This window comes from Scyliorhinus torazame, chromosome 1 (assembly GCF_047496885.1).
Source record: "Scyliorhinus torazame isolate Kashiwa2021f chromosome 1, sScyTor2.1, whole genome shotgun sequence".
NCBI classification, from domain to species: Eukaryota; Metazoa; Chordata; class Chondrichthyes; order Carcharhiniformes; family Scyliorhinidae; genus Scyliorhinus; species Scyliorhinus torazame.
In genome coordinates this window covers 123,520,987-123,528,839 of record NC_092707.1, presented here as the reverse complement: position 1 = coordinate 123,528,839, position 7,853 = coordinate 123,520,987, and positions in this window count along the sequence as shown.

Below are 7,853 nucleotides of genomic sequence, written 5' to 3'. Positions count from 1 at the left end.
CCAACCGAGGTGAGTGTTTCTGCGATGGTGGAGAGTGTTGGTGACAGCAGTGGCATTGTGTCGTGCTCTTCATCCCACTCTGAGTCTATGGCACTTTGGGGTGGGGGTTCGTCTCCACCCATCCACTCTGAGTCACTGTCCGGTATTTTGTCTTCCTGGGTAGTGCTGTCCCGGGTAAGGGTGTCCTGGGTATTGCTGTCCCGAATAGGGGTGTCCTGGGTAGTGGTGTCCTGGGTAGTGGTGTCCTGGGTAGTGGTGTCCTGGCTCGGATGTGTCGGGGGCCTGTGGCTGCCCCCCTCGTCGCTGGGTGGCACACGCCTGCCTCGTCGCTCCCGCACGTGACGGGGGTGTCGTCTCCCTGTTGCTCCAGGTCTCTCCGTCTCCCGTGGTGTGCGAGGGGCATTCTGCGGGCATCGCATGCCGGAGCGTCCAGGTCTCTCCGTCTCCCGTGGCCTCCGAGGAGCATCCTGCGGGCGGTTTGCATCTGCGGGGATGGGTGCCTCGACGTTTGCTCCTGCGATACACAATGAAGCATGCATGGTTAGACACGCAGGCAGTGATCAGGTGATATGGGGGAGGGGGATATGGGGGAGGGGGGATATGGGGGAGGGGGGATATGGGGGAGGGGGGGATATGGGGGAGGGGGAATATGGGGGAGGGGGGATATGGGGAGGGGGGATATGGGGGATATGGGGGACAGGGGATATGGGGGATGGGGGATATGGGGGATATGGGGAGGGGGGATATGGGGGATATGGATATCGGGCGGGGGGGGGAGGCTCATCCTGGTTGCTCTGACGAGGTTGTTCACCTTCTTGTGGCACTGGGTGCCTGTCCGTGGTGTCAGGGCCGCAGCGGTGACGGCGTCTGCCACCTCCCTCCACAGACGCCGGCTGTGGCGTGGGGCAACTCTGCGGCCATGCCCGGGATACAGGGCATCCCTCCTCTGCTCCACTGCGTCCAGGAGCGCCTACACATCCCGTGACTGGAACCTCGGGGCTGAGTGGCGGCCAGCCACCCAGTCGGGTGTTCCGGTCGGGTGTTCCGGTCGGGTGGGGGGGAGCAGCGCGGCCTTATGAGCCGTCACGCCGTGCGGCGTGTATGACGCTGCACGGCGTGAACCACGTGCGCAAGCGTGGATCCTGTCACGTCGCTGCTAGCCCATTTCGGGCCGGAGACTTTTGACCCATTTTTCCGACGTGACGCAAGTCGGATTTGCGCCGTTTTTTGCGCCGATCGGCGGATTTTGCGCCGATAACGGAGAATTTTGCCCATAATGTCTGTTAAAAAAAGCAAGGGCAGTGGGATCTCAGATGAGGATGTGATTTCACTGCTCCTGCTGACAATAGTAATTTCCATGCTAGAATTGGAATGAAATAATACCTCTTTATTCATAAATTCGGAATAATGAATGCTAACAAAAACAACTTCGCTGAGATTCAACCCAGGTATGCTCAAACTATGTTAGGCACTTACGTATAGCTGCAGTAAGGTTTTTATAACAATGAATTTGACATTAAGATGAGGACGGTGTCTGAAATATGTAATGCATGTCATGGGAGATTTGACTGACTGTTCGGAGCCTTACTTGTGAAGTGCAAGGGATGGGTGTGTGTATCCGTCGGAATGCAATGCAAAAGAAATGGGGCGAAATTCTCCTACCCGCCCCGCCACATTTCTGCCCCGACCGGCCGGCGGGAGTCTCCGTAACACCGGCCGGTCAATGGGGTTTCCCATTGTGGGGCAGCCCCACGCCGTCGGGAAACCCCCGGGCGCCGGCAGAACGGAGACTCCCGCCGGCGGAGAATGACGCCCATGATATGTACAGTTTACCTTTTCAAAATTTCCCACTGGCATTTGCAGCTTCTGTCATACTTGCTTTCTATTATAACGCAAAAGCTCCCCCCCAAAAAAAAACCTTGACACATGTGGAAACAGAAACAGTGGAGTGAGGATAGAACAAGTTAACTGATGAATAGCAGAAATGCCATCTGTTTTTAGAAGTAGGAACCTTTATTTATGAATTGAGTTTTTCTTTGTTGAGATGTAGTTATCCAGCTTGGTCGATGTTATACTTTTATAGCTGACACTTGAAATAAAGTACGACCAGCAAAGATTAGAGCAAGTGCTGTGAATGGATTGCTCTAACCTTAGCTTTATCTCATAACATTGATTATTAAGATAATCTTATTAGCAGGCCTCCTCTATTGGTGTGACCTATCTGTACAACTGTAGGGAAGATAAGAAATCAGGGCAGGTTGGCTAAACTGTCCCTCGAGTTTGGTCTGTCATTCAGTAAGATCTGGACAGTGACAATCATCATTTCACTCATGCAACTTAATTTAAAAAAGCGATCAGCCATCACGTGAAATGAACCAATGTTCTAGTGGTTTTGAGTCTAGCAGGAAAAAGTGAACAGATGGACTGGACCCAGCTCAGAATGTTGACATAGGAGGTGACCATTTTATCTTTTCACAAACTGACCTGTCAAGCAATAGAATGATTCATGAACAATAAGGTCTTAATGATTGAATAATTCTGCTAGCTTCCATGCCTGAATTCTTGACATGTGCTTCTGCTGAGCGCTGGAATGCTATTTTATAAAATCTGCCCGACAATCTTCAAAGGGGGCACTATTAGTTCTACAGCATCTGCTAAACAAATACATTAGCTGTGACACTGAGCTGTAGAATCAGGAATGTCACAGGTTGAAAACCTGACAAGTGATATGCACCGCACTGATCTGAGGTAGGACCAGCTCCCTGCATCAGTCAATGACTCGATATGTGGACATTGGGATCATGCTGAGCTTCGATGCCCCGCTGTCGCAAAATGCCTGCAAATGTTCACTGTCCAGGCTCACATGCAAAAACTTGGGCTGTAAGATTGAACAACAGACAGCGAACAATGTCAAGAGAGCTAACCGTGTTCAAAGAGCTAACAGTGCCCAGAGAGCTAATAGTGGCCAGATAGCTAACAATGTCCAGAGATACAAGACTGCCTGGATAGCTAATAGTGCCTGGAGAGCTAACAGTAACTTGGAGCTAACAGTGCCTAGATAGCTAACAGTGTCCACATAGCTAACAGTGCCTAGATAGCTAACTGTGTCCAGATGTTAACAGTTTGCAGACTGCTAACAGTGCCTAGATAGCTAACAGTATTCAGATACGAACAGTATCCAGACAGCTAACAGTGGCCAGAGATTGAACAATGCCTTGATAGTGAAGTGTCCTATTCCGATCTCAGACAAGACCCCTGTCATAATATACACCAGTATATCATGGTGCAAACACACACACACAGATGGACATGCAGTGGGACCAATCAGCTTACACAACACCGCAGCCAATCACCAGTGAGAGCACACGCACTATAAAGACAGGGGACAGGAGAGTTCCCGCTCATTCTAGTAGCAGCCAGATCGGAGCACAGAGCTCACAGCCTGCAACACAGACATTCACCATGTGCTGAGTGCATCACCTGGTTAGGACTAGGCAAGGGTCAACAGTTAAAGCTGGTATTGCATTTGCCCACAGTTCAAGTATGTTAATATAGTTAACCTTATAATAAAATAGAGTTGTACCACTTCCAGTGTTGGTGACCTGTTTGTGATCCAGAACACCCAACACATCAACCCCAACAATGGCTAGGATACTGGACAGAAACCCTAATATTTTATTTAATTTGTAATTGTGAGAAAAGGATACTTCGCTCCAGGAGTGATTCCACACACAAAAAGCGATATGGTGTATTCGAACAAACTCTATTACTAACACAGTATTATTAACTTTAGAATCATAAAAACAGGCTTACAATTACCAGTCAAACAATACTTAACAGAACAATGAAACAATAACTCCTAACTGTTATTTTTATCTCCGCTCATACACCTATTTCAGGTCACACTCCACTTTTAAATACAGTTAGTAGACCCAGGAATACTTGTTTAATAGAGATCCTTTCAAAAGACTGATTGAAGAGAGAGAAATCTGGTCAGGGAACAGATTCTTCCCTGTTTAACCTGCCAGGCTTTGAGAAACCACTCCTGTCCTGTGTCATAATATCCACTCATGTATATCATGAGATGCAGACAGGCAGTGATTGACACCCAGGATAACCAATGAACACACACGACACATAACAACCAATCACCAGACAGGACACCACCACTATAAAGCACACAGGGCATTAAGACTCTCCCTCTCTCTACAGGACACAGCTACTGAGATAGTAAGAGTGCACAAGCCAGTGAGCACTATCACCATGAGGTAGAGAGTTAGTCTGGTCAAGCCAGTAGGAGGTTATCAGTTTGATTGATAGAGTGTCAGCTCACAGCAGACTATGTACAGCAATCAGGAAGCTCAATAAAACAGTGTTAGACCATCTCCTGTGTCAGAAGCCTGTTTCTAGTTTCACTGCATCCAGTTGCAGTCAACGTTGAACCAACTTACTTAACACATCATCCTGTTCACAGGCAAATCTTTAACTCACTGTTTTGAGAACAACTGCTGGTCTGTCCACAGTCAACTCTTAAACTGAATTTCAAAACTGAAAACTCAACATCAGACTGCTTCAGCCTTTGGCTCCTCCCATTAACTATATCATCTTACTAAGCTAAACACAATCATTGAATCATAGGATGCCGACGGTGCAAAAGGAGGCCATTTGGTCCATTGAGTCTGCACTGACCCTTTGAAACAGCACCCTACCTAGGCCCACGCCCCTACCCTATCTCCAAAACCCCACCCGAACTTTGGGCATTAAGGGGCAATTTAGCAGGGCCAATCCACCTAACTCGTATATCTGTGGACTGTGAAACTGGAGCAGTCGGAGGAAACCCTCGCAGACACAGGAAGAAAGTGCAAACTCCACACAGACAGTGACCCAAGGCTGGAATTGAACATGGGTCCCTGGTGCTATGTGACAGCACTGTTAACCACTGTATCACCGTGCCATAATGTCTCAACAACCCAGGGAACCCACTTTAGATAAACAAAATTCCATTAGCTCAATTTTTACAGTGTACTTGGAGACCTCTGTCTTTTAACCCAGGCTTTTAACTTTTATAGCACCAAATACGTATAATACAATATATGTGAAATTCCTACTTTCATCACAGTCCAGATAGCTAACAATGCCTAGATAGTTAATAGTGTAGAGAGAGCTAAGAGTGCCCAGAGAACTGAAAGTGTCCAGATAGCTACCAATGTCCAACAATAAAAGTGTCTGGACAGCTAACAGTGCCTAGTTTGCTGATAGTGTCCAGAGAGCTAACAGTCTCCAGAAAACTAAATATCCAGGTAGCTAACAGTGTCCAGAGAGCCAACAGTGTCTAGAGAGTTAACAGTATTCAGAGAGCATAACTGCCTAGATAGCTAACAGTGTCCAGAGGGCCAACAGTGCCCAGGTAACTAAGTGTGCCCAGATAGCTAGCAGTGTCCAAATAGCTAGCAATGTCCAGAGAGGTAAGTGTCCAGATGACCAACAGTGTCCAGAGAGCGAACATTGTCCAGAGAGTTAACAGTGCCTACATAGTTAACATTGTCCGGATGGCTAACAGTAGTCCAGAGAACTAAGAGTGTTCAGATAGCTAACAGTGCTTAGATAGCTAACAGTGCCTAGATAGCTGACAATGCCCAGATAGCTAACAGTGCATAGATAGTTAACAGTGTTCAGATAGCAGGCAGCATGGTGGCGCAGTGGTTAGCACTGCTGCCTCACGGCGCCGAGGTCCCAGGTTCAATCCCGGCTCTGGGCCAGTGTCCATATGGAGTTTGCACATTCTCCCCGTGTTTGCATGGTTTTCGCCCTCACAATCCAAAGGTGTGCAGGGTGGATGGATTGGCCACACTAAATTACCCCTTAATTGGAAAAAAGGAATTGGAAACTCTAAATTTAAAAAAAAAATGTTCATATCGCATAACAGTGCATAGAGAATAACAATGCCTAGACAGCTAATAGCGCCGAGGTAGTGTCATGACCTCCTGGGCTAGTGTGCGTCAATTCCAGCCCCATTTTACCCAGAGTCGCAACACAAGTTAAATTAGGTGTCATTTGAAAAGTAACTGAGGACTATGGCTGAACGCAATAAACCACAGTCACCAGGTTTGTAAATTTAATATAAATAACCTTTTATTCGTCAAGAGTCAAATAATTTAACTGACAAAAATATAACTGACTAGTTAATACGCCTTTCCAACCACCCCCGCCCCACCCAGCCGCCCACCACGTGCACACAGACAACATAGAGGGAAAGGGTGGCGGAGAGGGAAGAAAATTATGTTGAAGTAAAAAGGACAAAGAATCTCCGATGCACAATGATGGTTTCCAGTTAAAGTCTTTCAGGAGTTCAAGCTTTTGCTTCATGCTTCTTGCTTCTAAGCTTGAGAGGGGTTTCTCTGGCAAGGCTGTCTACTTTCTTTGTAGATTGAAGATCATTTCAATAACATTGTAAAGATGCGCCAGACACTCACTGTTTTTAGAACAGTAAAATCGTCCTTTACTTCAGCAGAGTGAGAGAGTACCTACTCCTTTCAAGGCCTATTCACCTACCCCCTACTATCTCTCTCCACCCCAACCAACTCCCCCCCACCATGACCATCAGACCCACAGATAGTGCCATGACAAAAGTTTGGCCTCCTTACCTCCGACCTTGCAGTCCTTGCCTGAAGGCTTCGGGAGTGCCTTTCCCCACCCAGTTCCCACCCAGTTTGAATTGGAAGGTCGGGCACGAAAGGATCGCCTGGATTTTGAGATGGAAAACTAGGAGCAGAATGACAATCGACTCTGATTGTCCAAAATGTCCCCATTGTCAGCCATGTCTTTAGTTGATTGGGCCTTAAATTTTGGAATTCCCTCCCTAAACCTCTCTGCCTCTCCCTCGTTTAATTGAACCTTAAAATCTACCTCTGACCAAGGTTTCAGGTCATTTATCCTAACTCACATCCTGACCCCCCCCAAAGCCTGTTCACCATCTACAAAGGCACAAGTCAGGACGGTAATGGAATAGTCTTCACTTACCTGTACAGCTCCAACAACACTGAAGCAGCTCAACACTATCCAGGACAAAGCAGCCACTTGTATGGCACCCTGTCCATAAACATTCAATCCTTCCACCACCAGCGAGCAGTGGCAGCCATGTGTACCATCTACAAGATGCACTGCAGGAACTCGCCAAGGTTCCTTCGGCAGCACCTTCCAAACTCATGACTACTACCATTAATCTAGAAGGACAAGGACAGCAGATACCTGGGAACACCACCAAATGAATGTTCCCCTCCAGGTAACTCACCATTCTGACTAATATATCACCATTCCTTCACTGTCGCTGGATCAAAGTCCTGGAACATCCTCCCTAACAGAGGTGCACCTACACCTTGGGGACTGCAATGGTTCAAGAAGGCAGCTCATCTTCACAAGGGCAACTAGGGATGAGCAATAAATGTTGGTCTAGCCAGTGACTCTCACATCCAATAAATGAATGAAAAAAAACATTGTTTTGTTCATGAGCAAGGGAGAACAATCAGGTGTCAATATTGTTACAAATGATGCACAAATTCTAATGGGTGTATCACTGTGTCAATGTTTGATGAAGATACAATGAGCGTTTGTCAAACAGCATCTTTCCTCAAGATTGGTCTCCTTTAAATCGCACCTGATCTAAGTATATAAAGTTATTATTTTGAATTCATGGACAAAATTATTTCCAAACTGATTTATTTGGTTCCTTGAGTATTCACCGTGTGCAGTGCTGCTCCTTAACACCAGTAACAACGTCACTCTAGCATGTTAATAACAATTAACAAAGTTACACTTCACTGCACAACAATAATGTTGCCGCATAATTGGTAATA